The sequence below is a fragment of the Eurosta solidaginis genome, chromosome 2 (genome assembly GCF_040869045.1).
Source record: "Eurosta solidaginis isolate ZX-2024a chromosome 2, ASM4086904v1, whole genome shotgun sequence".
NCBI lineage: Eukaryota > Metazoa > Arthropoda > Insecta > Diptera > Tephritidae > Eurosta > Eurosta solidaginis.
Window position 1 is genome coordinate 243,864,811 of NC_090320.1, and position 13,392 is coordinate 243,878,202.

Sequence of the window (13,392 nt, forward strand, 5' to 3'; positions counted from 1 at the left end):
TATTTTGCTTTTAGGCTATTTCACCAATTGTGGGTTCCAGTAGGAAATAAATGTTTGGAATGCCCATGGGCAACCCCCTCTCCCCAACTATAGCAGATATAATTATGGATGATTTACTCGAGAACACTTTCGCAACATTAAAGCAACAACACAATACGAAAATAAAGTTTCTGGTCAAATATGTAGACGACATATTAGCAATAGTCACCCGCAACGATTTGGAAATAATTTTAAATACGCTCAACAGCTACCACAATAAGTTACAATTCACCCTGGGAGTAGAACAAAATCACAGCATCCCCTTTCTTGACGTCAAGATCCACAAAAATAATGGATATCTTTTATTCAATTGGTATGGCAAACCTTCGTCATCAGGACGGATGATCAATTTCCTTTCATCGCAGCCCTTTAAATATAAATTAAACACAGCGAGAAATTTCGTAAACAAAGTTCTGTCTATAAGCCACGAACAATTTCACAATGCCAATATCGAAAAAATATACCAAATATTAAGAAACAACAACTACCCACATAACATGATACAAAATCTAATACAGCAAAAAACACTGAGAACAGAAATGAAACATACCAAAGCACTAGCATCGCAAAAAATGAATTCAACGAAACAATACTACAGCGTTACATATATCCCCAAACTTACGGAAACTGTTCGCAACAGCATGAATATTAAGCAGAACATTACAATAGCACATAAATCCAACTGCACCTTATCCAGCATATTTACAAACACAAAGAGCCCCATCGAGATACTACAACAAAATAATGTTGTGTATGAAATCAGTTGCATGGGAAACAAAAAAGTTAACGAAAATTGCAACCGGGTATATATTGGGACCACAAAGTGAAATCTGAGCGTACGACTAAGAGAACACGAAGCTGACATACAGAAGAAAAAGAACAACACTGCGTTATCGCAACACATAACATCAACTGGACATACAGCTGATCTCGCGAATACCACAATAATAGACAAAAACAAAAGAGGAAAAGTCCGATACACGTTAGAGAGCCTCCGAATAATGCAAAAAGGGAAATCACGATAAACAAGAAGGAGGATACAGAAGCGATTGCAGCAAGCTATCTCTTATGTTTATAATATTTTTATGTTTAGTATGACCATAGTACAGGTCTACAAGTAGGATATGTAGCAGCACGCACATACACAGTCACGTAAAATGCTTGTTCTTGTTCGCTTTTTTTGTGGATGCTATTTGGCACTGTTGTACTTCTTAGGTCCAAGAAAAGTGTACTAGCTGCTAACGAAAACTGCGTAAAATTTTTATTGTAAAATTACAAAGAAATATCCTTATTTACTTTCAAACGAGCACTTAATTACATCTCTCCTTAAAATCCATATGTTTTGGACAATTTTAATTAACAAATTGTGATAATTTGTTACCGGGGACGATTGCCAAAACATGACGAAAAGCGTTGGGGGATGTTTTAATAGACGTGTTTTTGCCTCGCTTCCAATAATTCGAGTACTTTTTCGCCTTTGGACTATTGGTAACAGGACAAAACGCGTCTTTTCATTTCTCTTTCCACATTTTTGGACGGATTATTGCAGTCGACCCCGGTTTCAAACAGTTTTTCGCGGAGAACTTTTGAATGGGTAGAAAAAGTTAGCACCCAAGTTTGTATTCTTAATACTGGAATAACGACGCGTCCTCAGATACCCCAATTCAAGACTTTTGTATAATTTTCTGTAGGACCATATAGATGCACTACATTTTCATACTAAATTCGTTCAAAAAAATTTACCATCACAGCAACCCATATCTGATATTTCGCTCCTTGTTTTGTTTCCCTGCGTCGCTTTCTACGACAGCAACCCCGGTAATTTTGACACTTCGTTCAGTGTCAAACGCATGTTCCACGCAGGTTCCACTTAGTTCCGCAATAGCTTGACACTGACCGAAGTGTCAAACGGCAGTGTGTTAGAAAGAGAAAGGAATTGTTTTCTTCTCATACATATCATACTTGTAAACCTGTACTATGAGTCTGACTATCATACCCATTGCAAGTGGTACCAAAATTTTTTAGAGTTAAGAAAAAATATCATGTGAGTGATGTTAATTTTTGTTTACGTGTATATATGTATGTGCGTCCTTTTTGTACCTCAATTAGTATTAGCTTATCTATAATTGTTGTTTTGTGAGACCTTATTGTTGTTGATGTAAATAATTTAAAAAATCGTGACCAAAAACTAATGTAATTATTTCTTATGTTTTATTGTTAAAAATAAATAGACTTCGCCCCTGAAGAAGCTAAGATGGCTAGCGAAACGTAGGGCCGCAACAGTGGAATAATTACCATCTTTTTATTTGCTACTGGAACCCACAATAGGTCAAATAGCCTAAAAACAAAATATCAAATGCATATTATTGCTTCTACTTTGTTCGATTAAAATTCGTTGGCTACACAACCGCATACACAAAAATGCTCAAAAAACTCTAATAAAAACTTCGAAATCTTCGAAAAATTTTTCTCGAAAACGGTCTTGAGAGGTTTTTTTTATAATATCAAAAAAAAAAAAAAACCAATTTAATTCACAAAATTAGATAAAAAGTGGCTGTGCTATTTTCGTGGTTGCAACTGTACATACACATACCATTATTTTTTATGGGCTTTGGACATATATAGAATTGTGTATATGTATATCTCCCGTAAAGTACATTTTTACAGGTTGCCTCTCTTATCCCGTTATATAACTCGGACTTTTGCGTGTTGATAAAAAGCACTTTATTGGTTTTTGTGGCAAAGGACAAGTTCCCGCAAGCCAAGATAAAAATGTACATACAATCGTACGTAAATACATAGATACATTTTAATTTATATCAATCATAGATTTGACAACAAAATTTTGAGTTGACCAACAATTGCCCTTTTTTCAAACACATTTGCCCGTTTCTCAAATACGTTTGCCCTCTTCTCAAATATATTTGCCCTTTTCTCAGATACATTTGCCCATTTCTCAAATACATTTGCCCGTTTCTCAAAAAAAATTGCCCGTTTCTCAAATACATTAGCCCTTTTCTCTGGCATTTTTCAAATAATTACGCTTTTTTCTCAATTCCAAATTCTTTTGCCCTTTTCTCAAAAACATTTGCCTATTACTCAAATACATTTGCCCGTTTCTCAAACAAATTGCCCGTTTCTCAAATACATTAGCCCTTTTCTCTGGCATTTTTCAAATACATTTTTTCGGTTTCTCAGATCCATTTGCCTTTTTCTCAATTCCAAATTCTTTTGCCCTTTTCTCAAATACATTTGCCCATTTCTCAACAAAAATTGTCCGTTTCTCAAATAAATTAGCCCTTTTCTCTAGCATTTTTAAATGCATTTGTCTGTTTCTCAGATCCATTTGCCTTTTTCTCAATTCCAAATTCTTTTGCCCTTTTCTCAAATACATTTGCCCATTTCTCTGGCATTTTTCAAATGCATTTGTCTGTTTCTCAGATCCATTTGGCTTTTTCTCAATTCCAAATACATTTGCCCATTCTCAAATACATTTGCCCGTTTCTCAAAAAAAATTGCCCGTTTCTCAAATACATTAGCCCTTTTCTATGGCATTTTTCAAATACATTTGTCGGTTTCTCAGATCCATTTGCCTTTTTCTCAATTCCAAATTCTTTTGCCCTTTTCTCAAATACATTTGCCCGTTTCTAAAAAAAAATTGCCCGTTTCTCAAATACATTAGCCTTTTTCTCTGGCATTTTTCAAATACATTTGTCGGCTTCTCAGATCCATTTGCCTTTTTCTCAATTCCAAATTCTTTTGCCCTTTTCTCAAATACATTTGCTCTAATTTAAAATTCATGGGATAAAAGTAGACAGAGGTTGAATGAGGTAAATAAAATGAAGATGGAGAATAAGAGGGGTAAAGAAATGCCGGTGAGCATGATTTTGAGAAAAAAGGCGGAGTGTGAATAATCGACAGAATCTTCTTGCACCAAAATTTTGAGCGAAACCAAAGTTTGGTCAGGGCCACTTCGGCTGACTCTGCTCAGTTGGATATATAAAAATAAAAATACTAGAAGATATCTGGCCATGAAATTGTGGGCCTTTATTTGAAAAATAACTCTCTTCTTCCCCAACTTATCAATATATTTTTGGCTCTCTAAGTCAAAAATTGTGTTTATTGATTAGACAGCGGGTATAGCGGATAACCAAATGTGGCAACTCCACTTAGAAATAATATTTTGTAACTGTTTTGGCAAACCTGGTTCAATAAAAACTTTGCAAAGGCCACAAAAATATAAACTCTTTCGATACGATGTATGCACAATTAGTGTTGATTGCAGCCCACTGTGCGTTGATCTTTGCCCATTGTCACATGCCGATTGATATTGCACGTCTAAAAGGCGCACAAGCACACACGAATTGGTGAAATCTATTCTGCAGTTTCAAAGTTTTCTTTTAATTGCTACACAAACTGCAAAACATAAAAGTCCTCGACCACTAGAACAACAACAATACAATTTGCAATATTAATAAAAGCGGCAACTTTGTGGTGGGCAACAAAGATGTAGAAAGCAAGCTCCAAAATAACTGTTAACCGAAAAGGCATAAATAAATATTTTTCTCTGAGATTATTTGAGAAATTTTGTTTATTTTTTGATTTATATTGGTCTCGGAACCCGCAGCGTGCAGGGACGAAAATAGGGATCTTTTGAGGATCTACAAGCGTGAAGTCTCCAGGGCGAATGGATTCTCATAGAAAAATGTGTTTGCGGACATCGAGTGTTTCAGCGAAACAGCGCGGTTGAGGAAAGTCTTAGCAAATGGAAATATAGTCCTGGTACTTATAGAAACGGGATTTGCCATCGGGTGATGATGTAAAAGAGCCAACAGACAGCACTTACACTTCGGTCACGAACCGGGTAGGCCCGGGCTTGGTGAGCGATAACAAGACTGAATGGGCCCAGATGGCCCATGAGAGGTGATAGATATGTATGTATATTAACCTGGGTCGATTTGTATAGACGAAAGTTAACCGATATCGCGCCATCGATTTTTCGATAGGATTTGGGCTCAGCAAAAAAAGTTCCACTACGCATACCCAAAAAAATAATTTTCGAGCCTGCGAAGAAAAAATGGCGAATGGGTAAATTTTTCGACCAAAACACTCCCCAAAAACCCAAAAAATATTTTTCTTTTCAAAAAACTGTAATCGTCAACGTTTTTACAACAGTTTTTCAAAAAACTGTAATCGTCAACGTTTTTACAACAGTTTTTTGAAAAAAAAAATATTTAAAAAATATCCAGCAGGAGAAACCTTGTACAAAGTATCTAGGAATCATTCTAGGCAATAAGTTGTCGTGGAAACTAAACGTGGAGGAGAGAGTGAAGAAGGCCTCGCCGGCACCTTATATGTATAAAAGAATGCTACTGCTAATGTACGTGGGGTCTATCGCCCTCTCGCTCTTATGGGTATTTACAGTGTATGTAAAGCCTATCCTATACTATGGAGTCCACAAAAAAAAATCCTACCTCAAAAAATTAGTGGGTGTATGCAGGCTATTAATGCTTAGCACCCAAATGGCAGACGAGGCGATACACGTGTACACTGATGGTTCCAAAATAATGGCAGGAGTGGGGTCTGCGATATACTGTGCTGGTCTGCAAATAAAACAAACTGCCAGATCACTGTAGTGTTTTTCAGGCGACGTAATAGCCGTAACCAAATTAGTGGAAACACTGCAAAAAAATAGTTTAAACCGCAGCACATTAAACTTTTATAGTGATGGCCAAGCAGCATCTAAGGTAAAAATCGCGCATAGCACAGCATCTTAAAGTGTACAAGCAATTCTTGGCAAGAATCGGGATAGGGATGGACGAAATTAAGAGAAGGTGAGAATTGCACATGATCGGCTGCGCAGGAAAATCATGGATCCAAGCGCGGGGCTGCAAAGTGTGGAAGATCATGTACGAGTCTTACGACCTTATATTAATAAAGTTACTCGTATCATTAAAAAGAGAGGAATGTTGGCTCATGACGGGTATTCTGACTGGACGCTGCCTTCTGACATCACAAGTTTTCCTAGATGGCGATAGCAGATGAAGAAAGTTCTGACTGGACGCTGCCTTCTGACATCACAAGTTTTCCTAGATGGCGATAGCAGATGAAGAAAGTGCGGTCGCTAGGTTAAGATAACAACTATAAGGAGCAATACAGATCACAGATCTAGAAGCAGCAAGCGGCATTGATCATAGATCGATCATGTTCAGGTCTTACGACCGTAAATTAATAAAGTTACTCATAAAAAAAAGAGAGAATTGTAGGTTCATGACGGGTGTTCTGATTGGACGCTGCATTCTAAGTTTTAAATTAGACCTAGTTGCCGATAGGAGATGCGCTTGCTAGGTTAAGAAAACGGCTATAAAGAGTAATACAGATCTAAGATATAGAAGCAGCAAGCGGTATAGGTCCTAGAAAGATTCTTGTATTTGTCACGAGGACGGAGCCATTTTATATTATAGGTCCTGAATTTTAATAGGGGTTTTCAGTTTGGTAGTTCTGGTGACACTATGTTCTCATTTACTTTATGTAAAGTGCTGCCCGGTTCAACCTAAGCTAACCTTGGTGTTTATGTATTGGAATGATTTTCCGTCATAGTTTATACAATTTTGCTAAGAGTAAATCGAGTTACAGTGTTGTGCCATCTTCAGTGTCATAACGAAATATTACACTGAAGATGGAACAACACCGAAACCGGCTTGTTTCGATAGCTCTTTTAAATATCGCAAACTATCGATAGTTCCAACTCCCTTTTATAACTTCGAGAAATCTACACAATATTAAGAAAAAAATATTTTCTAATCCCAAATTTAACTCTCATTTTAATTATTATTACGTGCCCTCTGATAGACAAAACGAGGGTCGTGCGCAAGGGGGGTTTTGAGGGTTCAAACCCTCCCCCAATGGGCTTATAACGACTGAATTTTTTTCATATAAAGTTGTAGATGGAAGAGTGCATTTGTTGACTGATAGCCAATAAATATGGTAAATGTTTCTCTTTACTCGCGTTTCTATTAATTTTTATCGCAAAACTAGTCTTGACAATAACGGATGCTTACTATGAGCTATGAGCTTCGATATGTTCATATGTTTGTGATGTTTTCTCTCATTTCTTCTCTTTTACAGCTTAAAATCATAGCGGAACTATACAAGGTGGCAGCACGGGACAGCTGATTTGTACTTTTTTATTTTGATTTGAAACATCAACTTCCGGCGCAGTACGATTTTGACATTAGTCCATCGAATTTACAAAAACAAAGTACATGGTAATTTTATTTATGTTTGTAGGTATGTCACCATGCTGCCACCTTGTATGGTTCCGCCATGGTTAAAATTGACCACTTCTGTTTTTCCCGCTTCAATTTCGGTCAAGATTTGCTAACAGGGTAGTTGCATCTAAAACATGAAGAGGAAACATAACAACAACATTAACATCATCAACAACAGCTTGCGAACGATTTGGTAAGAACAACTCCATTGATAAAGACTGGCTGTAGGTTGTAAATTATAATTTTTTTTTTAATTATTATATAATACGTTTTTAATGTACAATTACAAAATTTTTATGTCGTTTTTTTTTTGTGAACGATAAGTAATTTTAATTTTATTGGTTAATAACTTTACTGTGTTTTAAGTATAATATAACGACGAAGTTTTTGCTGATTAGATTAGGAGTTTATTGGCGGTTTGTACGTAATTGTTCAATATATCACCTTTTTTAAGTTTATTTTTAAATACACTGTTTTACATACCTATGTAAAAGAAAGATTAAGAATATGGATAATATTAAGAGTAATAGTGAGATAGACTTGGAAAAGAGCAAGGAGGGAAGAGTAAAACGAAAAGCGGGAAGATTTGCGGAAGAATGAAAAGGATAGGGAAATTGATTTAGTGGATTAAGGTAAACTAGAAAATGCGGAGGGGAGAGGAATATGGTTAAACAGAGGAAAGGCAGGTGCATATAAAGGGAAAGTCAGAACAATTTCTGTTGGGTTTGAAAATGCAACTGGGAATATTTCATGTTTGTCTAAACGTTTCCAGGATTAGCCAGAACTGTTTAAAATAAAGTTCTGATAAGCCAGCGTATTTTTTTCGTCATCAGGTAAATCTATAAGCTCTGATTTATTGAAGCATCGTTACTGTAGAACCTCTTGCGCTATATATTTTTACACCAGTCGCCTCTTGCTGATCAATGAGCCTACCTCAACGCTTAGTTTACATAGATAAATGTTAGGTCTTCAGACCGTTTCACGAATTTCGTATTTCAAGCCTCCCAGATACTCAACGTCAACTTCGTGATATTGTTGCAGATCCTCAATTATCTCATTAACGTTAGCAGTATGTTTCCATATTCCTTAGTTGGCGACAACGTTATACTCTGAAGATCCGCAGACGTTATTTTCCTGCACGTTACTTCATAATTCAGAAAGGTAGTAATGTGGTATTATTTTATAATAATAACATTAAAATAATTAAAAACTATTAGTTGGGCAGGACGTTATGATGTCGTTTTTGCTTTAAAAGTTCGGTTGGTTGAAGTCCCTTATGCGCAAACGAATACATTCTGTTAAATTGCAAATCAGATGAAAAAAATAAAGCTGTTTCACTCAAAAAGAAGATCGAAAACTACAATTTTGTTATTTTACTGGTTTTCCATTGCAAGATCCTCTTACTATAGATGCTGCACCTAGAGCACTTCAGTCTAAAGCCACCGATCTTTCAAATGCCTTCAAAAGTTTGACAATTTGTAAGATTGTGTGAAAATTTGTCTAGAAGAATTTGAAAAGGTATCGACATGAACATGAAAATTTAAATATGGAAGCGAATAGTCACCATCACCCCTGAATTTTCTAAAACTCGCCAGAGTGTGGTAAAACTCTATTTTGATGAGCTTTGAGAAGATGAGCGTCTCCAAGATTTGGAAAGTTTGTTCAAGGTGAACATAGTTTATCGAGTATTGAACATCATTATAAACCAACTGAAATCGCGTTTCAATCCAAGGAATGAAATTGTTCCAAATTCCAGTGTTTACAGCCTTCCACCTTAAAAATGTTTAATGACACTGGTATTTTAAAAAAAGCTCTAGAATTTATTGAGATACATAAAAAAAACATATCTGAATCATTGCCAGAGAGATTCTCAGTTTTCGATCCACTTTGACAGACGAAATAGACAAATCGTCGTGTATTAGAGACATCGCTGATTTATTAATAATAAAAAAATAATTTTTCGTCTTGCAGCTTTCCTGAAGTATGCACTGCATTACTGTTTTTTCTTACAATTCCTCTGACTACAGCTAGTACTGAACGATCATTTTTAAACCTAAAGGTCTAATTCAGACGTCGGCAAAATGAAAATGCAGATGTGTTAGTGAGAGCGCGATGATCGCGCACATCATTTCATGCATCGTTTTGCGTTGTTCATTCGCTCATTAGCAAGCAATTTAAATAAATTTTTAAATTTATTTAAATTAAAATTATATATTTTTTTTCAATTCTTTCAATTCTACTCAGTAAAATAATGGTTTATCCTAAGATACATTTTTTTGCAGAATATACACCCCCTAATACAAATTTTTGTTAACTCATAATATACATATGGACAATATTCGACATTGAGAGCGACGCACACAATCGATGTTACTGCGCCAAATGCTCAGCGACTACTAAACTAAAGATAATAAGAATACGTGTGAATTGAGTGCGAACAATTGTTTTACTATTTACCGACATCTGGTCTAATTATACAGTACATATGTAGCCCGGGGCGTGAACCCAGGATCTTCGGTGGGGTAGGCAGAGCACGCTACCATCACACCATGGCGGCTGCCTATATAATTTATTCTTGATTAATTACGCTTCATTACTGCTATCAACCAGTATAAACAGCTGCTGGTTTTGGTGGTACCACCCTGGAGATTTTTTTCAACTCCACCTCAACTCAATTGGAGAAATGTGTTGAATATTCATTTGAGAACCGTACATTTCTCAAACTCTCTCAAAATTAGGATAACAATTGGAAAATATTAATGACGTTGGAGATCAACTCGGAAACTTTTAATTTCACAAAATTCTCAAAGGTTGGATAGTGATTGGAGAATGTAGTTGGATATCAACTCGAGAACTATCTGATTTAAGAATAATTAAATAAAGATATTGGACATCACTTCCGGAACTAGATATATATTTCGCTGGAGAATCTTTGCTTTTCCTGTTTGTTGAGTAAACAAAATCCAGCCATTGCCGTATCAACAAATTATGTAGATAATAAAAAAAACCAATGTTGCCGCACGAAAAAGCATACCCCAAAGGCGGCCTTATACTGTGACTGAAAAACTGCTCAGTACTTTAACTGGAGCTTAAAATTTGACGAGAGTTTAAGTAAACTTAGTTTAAGGTAAGCTTAACCAATTACTGAAAAACCGGGCCTCAGAGGAACAGGCATCTGCCTTTACACCAGCATGAGGCATGAATGTTGGAGATTTCAAATTCAAACCACAGCTCCAGTAAAGCTAGCAGATGAAGAAGTGAAATTCGGAAACATGTCCTAGTAACCATCGCCGTTTTTCTCTAACATGAATAACAAAGAAATGTATAAAGCAATATGAGCTGGTTAGGGAGTTAGAATAGGTATGATTGTCGTAAGACGCGACTAAAATACCAAATAGATTCAAGGGGTTGTGTAACGCAACCCTTTCAGGTTGCCAGCGCAATATATAGCTTCTGCAAACCCAATTGTTAACCTCACCTATGTAACAGCCGAGGCTCTGGCGACCCTGAACTCCTCATGGATCTAGGGGGTGTGAGGGCGGGATGGCCCAGAAGGTCGCATGTGGTCATAACAAATCGTTCCCGAGATGGCCGGGCTTGATACCGGAACGTACCGGATCTGCATATATGTACGTTTTTACACTTTCGAATATATAAAAAAAATATTTTTGTTGTTATATCGGCCTACTGATTTGTAAGATAGCATCGAGCTCAAGGCCTAGGTTTGGCAGTTGTCTAAATTTTTTTCTTTCTTCTATTCTATTTAAAAAAAATTTTTCATTCAAAACAAAAAATTTAACAATAATAAAATAAAATAATTATTGTGACGCCTTGAACTCGAATCGAACCCGCGATCTAAAAAAAAATTTTTTTATTTTACAAAAATTCTAAAAATTTAACGCCTTTTGTAATTGCTACATTTGTCAAACTAAAACTTAGGGCTGTCTGCATTCATCTGAAAGTTTCTGCTTCACAGTGTTCGCCTTGTTTTAAATTTTTTATTACCAAAATCAAACAGTTTTCTGATTTCGAATGTTTTGTTTGTCTTTTTTTATAACTTTTCGAAAAATACAAAAGAAAATGATTTATTTAAAAAAAAAATTTGAAAACTTAACGCCATTTTCAATAGTTAAAATTGTCATACTAAAATTTAAGGCCACTCCCATTCGTCTGGGAGTTACTGTATAATAGTTTCCGACTTAAAAAAATATCATTTTGGGTTTTTAAACTTTTGCCTCCGCACTTAAATTCGCGAAATATTTTTAAGTTGTTAGCATTTTTTTCTTTACTGTTTGTTTTTTCTTCTAACGGTATTTTCAGTTTTTTGATTAAAATATGTAATTTTTTTATTTAAAAATTTTCGAACATCAAGAAAAAAATTTAAGGATATTCGTCGTGAAGTTGCCGTATAACAATATCAGGTTTTTGTTTTTTTTTTTTTTTTGAACTCCAAAATTTTTTTTTCTTTCATTCTTTGTTATTTATGCAAAACCCCACTCTAATTCTTTAACATAAAATAAGTTTTTGTGGTTTTGATTACAAAAGTATATTTTCTGTTTTTTAGTACATATTTTTTTATTTATAAACTTTTTTTAAGTAAAAAAATTTAAATTTTGACCCAAAATCAATAAATTCAATTATATAGAATGAAAACTAAAAAAAAAAATAAATAGTTTAAAACTCTCATAAAAGGTCCATGCAAATGGGTCTATTAATATTTTTTTTGTGATTTAAAAGTAAAAGTACCTAAATAGGAACAAAAAATTATCACGTGCAATCAAGACATTGGCTTTATTTACTTTAATCTAATCGCGCACTTTTTATTATTTTCTTCGTTTTTAAGGATTTTTTGTTGTATTTTTATTATTGTTTGAATCACTCACTAACGAACATATGCGCCAGTCAAATATTTGCTTATCTCATTCTAATCTGTTTTGAAGTGTCTTTCTTATTGCCATTTGACTCTTACTTAATTGCTTCACGGAACAGATTAAAAATATATTAACCGGTAAGTACATATACTTATATGTATAAACTTATATACATTAGCAGGCATGCGGAATTCCAACAAAATTTTTTTAAGTACATAATTTTGTTCACAATAATTATTATTTATAATTTTTTACGCACTTCATATACTAACTTGTTTTCTTATTTTATATTTTTATTTACACAACATATCCGATATATATTTATATTAATTTCGCACCATCACGCGCGAAAAAAATTTAGTAAAAATATTAAGAGAAAAAAAATGATTTAATTCAATGGTCCACAAAGCCGCCAACTGTTAGCAGCCGCGATCGAACAACGACTGTGTCACAGCCATATAAACGACAGCTCTTTTATTGCATTTTTGAGTTATATAGAGTTGAGGTAGGAAAGCCCTAACTAACCACCCTCATACAGTCTCATATTATACAAAAGTGAATAAGTATTAAAAAAAAACTTAGTAATAAAGAGCAGCTCAGAACACAAGCAAAGCTTTTTTAATTATATGTTATATATGTAAAAACAGTAAGCCGCTGTCAGACTTCTTAGTTAATATCTGAATGTTAAGTTAAAAACCGAGTGCATGTTAAAACAAAGTGAGCATCGGTGTATTTAAGTGTGTGAGCGCAACATGCCAACCAACTAGCGTAACTCTTTGCTATGGTCGCAGTCGTGGCTGTTTGTTAATAGTGCAAGCTAAATCACACAGACCGCAAAAGGCAGTTTAGCGACGTAAATATCACACTGGATCACAAATTCCAATTTTTTTCTGCACCAGAGACGCCATTATGAAATTCCTATGTAAAATCACCCCCTGATTCCGAAAATCAAGGTTATTTCTAATTCTATGGTAACGTTTTTGAAATATTTTCGAATAACGGTTTTTGCAAAAAAAAAAATTGGGTCCACTTAATCATAAATATCTCAAAAACGAATTGAACAATTCCAAAACGGTTTGAATGTTTTAAAATGTAATAAAATTTTCAATACAATATACAATCTGTGCATACAACACTTTTTGCTAGGCCCTGCAGATTCAAAGATAACGAACAATCATTATGAATTTTTTAAATTTTTTTGTAAAAATATA

General features: G+C 34.7%; 1 protein-coding gene across 4 annotated transcripts in view; it reads right to left on the reverse strand.

The window, feature by feature from the left end:
* Nucleotides 1-12,631, reverse strand: part of dmGlut (Dietary and metabolic glutamate transporter) — a 125,321-nt gene extending 112,690 nt beyond the window's left edge. For 2 of the 4 annotated variants that reach the window (XM_067767451.1, XM_067767446.1), the window contains exon 1: nt 12,454-12,631. The gene's annotated coding sequence lies outside the window, so the exon portion shown is untranslated. Of the gene's footprint in view, nt 1-12,354 lie in introns of all 4 variants that reach the window. The other 2 variants (XM_067767447.1, XM_067767449.1) reach the window with 2 other exon arrangements.
* Between the last annotated feature and the right edge of the window lie 761 nt (nt 12,632-13,392).